Consider the following 3,032-nt stretch of genomic DNA (forward strand, 5'->3'; position numbering starts at 1 on the left):
ACGTGTCGGGCGGATACGAGGAGACGGAGCATCTTTACATTTGCCACTTTGACCCTGTAAACGAACCGTCTATTTGTAGAGACGGGGATCCTCAGATCCAAGTCTCACCTTCTTCCCTCCAGCAAGCTTTGAACAAAGCGCATCCAGAAAAACCATCCCATCATGGCCGGTCACCACAGCTCCTCGTCTCGCTCCCTTAGCGCTAAGCCAGGTGATTGGGAAAAGTGTTCTGTCCCCCATAGCCGTTTAGTAGAGTTGCAGACTCAAGGGTTCCTTCCACCTGCGTACATGGTCCCCGTCCGAGCCGGGCTAGCCACCTATAATGGCAGGGCGCAAGCGGAGAGATCTCCTAGCCCATCTCAAGGGGAGCGGGTATGCCTCATCCCATATTTGCTAAGAGGAGTCGGGTTTCTGATCCACCCATTCCTCCGCGGGCTCCTGGAGTTCTACGGCCTCTAGCTGCATAACTTCACCGCCCGCCTCCATGCTGCACATCACGGGATATGTTGCCCTCTGCGAGTTATTCCTGGGCTGTGAGGCTCACTTGGAGTTATGGAAGAGGCTATTCTGCCTCGTCCCTCATAATCAGGGGGATATATATATCAAGTGGGCAGAGCCGAAATATGGCGCGTCGCCCAGGCCGGATACCTATCCAGCACTCCAAAGAAGGCATCCAAAGACTAGCCCTAGGAGTGGTTTTATGTAGATGACGTTCCCCTTCCGGACCCAGTCCGGACGGGCCTTCCTGAGTTTAATAACGCTCCACTGAAGAAACGCCAGAGCTGGCGCCCTCAGAGCCCCCACGTGGAAGATGACAGAGAAGTCCACTTCCTGATGGGTAGGATAAAGACACTGGCCAAATCAGGACTGACAATAACCAAAGTTATAGCAATATGCATAATGCGGGGGGTGCAGCCACTTCAATATCGGGGGAAGCCCATGTGGCACTTCAAGGGGGAGGACGATGCCACCCGTTGCGGTCGTAAAGGTCCGGACTCCGCCACTGCTCTGGCGCGAATACTGTCCGATTTATATAAAGGAGAAGAAGAGGAGTTCCTTCGTATTAAACCGCGGGATGGATTTTCCATGTACAACTCCGCAAGCTGGGTAAGCCGTTACTCTTTGCTCACCTCTATCCATTCTTTCATCCTTCATTGCAATTATTGACTCTGCTGTTTTCCAAGCAGGAAACGAGGAAGGCCGTGAAAGAGTTCAATAGCCCTCCTCCGCAGCCAAAGGATCCCGGCCGGTCCCTCGACCCCGGACTTGAAGAAGATCCAGACATATCTATGGAGCTTGTCGACGGGACATTTTATCAGGTAAGCTGCGACGGCACCTTGGTGGCCATTATTGCCGATTATCCCGGGCTGCTCCCTGCGTCACGTGTAAGCAAAGCTAAAGCCCCAACTTCCAAAGGGGGTTCCCTCTTTGTACCAATCTTACGCACAAATACCAAATTTTTATAGAGACGGTCATCGGAACACGGTGCCGAGGCCCTAGGGGCTCGTTAGCAAAGGGCATTTGGGCCAAGCAGGCTCAAGAGGAAGGCGGTCAGGGTCGAAACGCCATTGCAGAGGTATAATTAAAACCTGCTCTATGATCATCATTTCCAAAATGTAACAACGTCCACCGTGTTCTGGCAGAAAGAGTAGTCGCCGAACTATATCCGGAGATCCTGCCGACCACGCCTCCACGAGCTGGATTCCAGAACCGGTCTCAAGGGAGGAGGCTAATGTGGGGACGACGCTGGATTTCCTTCCGACAGAGGATGTGGATAGGCTCTCCGCCACAAATTCTGAAGTAGAGAGCGCCATGAATCACCGGTGCCGTCGGGCCGTACTCCGCAATGGTATCTTTTCCGAAGAGGCATTCAATGCCTTCAATTCGGGAGACGCGTATATCAGAGCTGCCCAAGATGGGCTTGCCCGAGCGACATACCAGTATGCAAAGGATATACGGGTAAGAAAATTTTGATAAGCATGTATATCAGTAGCCCCTGAGACTTGAAACAGTTGGAACAACTGATTTAGGGATCATTGTATGCGGAGGTTTTTGTAGAGAAGAATACCCATTTAACGCAAGAGCTAGAGGAGTGCAAGACCCAGCTGAGGGCCGCAGTTGCCAAACCAGAGGAATCCCCGAAGGCCTCATATGGTAATACTTGTCTTAATAGAGAATATTTTAAGGACCTGTATCATTTAGTATTCGGCTTGCTTGATGAGTCTAACAGAAAATTCTGCAGACAATCCCGGAAGAATCCGGAGATCGTAAAAGATAGTGAGTCACATCTCCAAAGGCAGCTAAAGGCTGGCGAGCGTATGCTTACGCAGGTTAGGCGGGAGAAAAACACTCTCCAAGTCACCAATGTGCGACTGGGCGTTGAACTGTCAGTTGTTCGAGCTCAGCTTGCGGACTCTGTGAAGGAGAACCGGAGGCTGCGACGTGGCATTTACAGTAAGTGCTTAAACGAACTGTAGCACAATTCGATGAGGAAGTGTGCTGAGACGGTTATGTCTGTAGGTATGCTGACAGGCCGTCCCAAAGAGGAGATGCCCGGATCCGCCGGTGATATGCTCTAAGATCTCTCACAACTGCACGAACAAGCTCGGCAGGCGATGCGGGGTATTGCCCAGGCCCTATGTCCATCCGCCTCCCTGCTAGGGTGCATGGGAGAGCTTGTGGATATGCTTAAAGGAGCCGGCGGCGCTTCCGATTATGCAAGATATCAGCCTGCCGACAAGGTGGAAGGGAAGCCTGGGCCATGGTGAAGACGCGATACGCCAAGGCTGACCCGAACCATATGGCCAAAGTCAGACCGGTGGGCCCAGATGGGCAAGAGATTCCCATAAGTCTGGTGTATGACCAGGTAGCGTTAGCCGCAAAGTCCTCCCAACAGGATTGTAGACTAGACAGCCTGTTGGATGGTATAGAGGAAGAATATAGCCAGTACAAGTGACTATGTAATTCAATGGACATATGTAGTCCCTAGCCGGATTGAAAATCATTTGTCACGGTGGGCCTTTTCGCTTCAG

This window comes from Triticum dicoccoides, chromosome 1B (genome assembly GCF_002162155.2).
Source record: "Triticum dicoccoides isolate Atlit2015 ecotype Zavitan chromosome 1B, WEW_v2.0, whole genome shotgun sequence".
NCBI lineage: Eukaryota > Viridiplantae > Streptophyta > Magnoliopsida > Poales > Poaceae > Triticum > Triticum dicoccoides.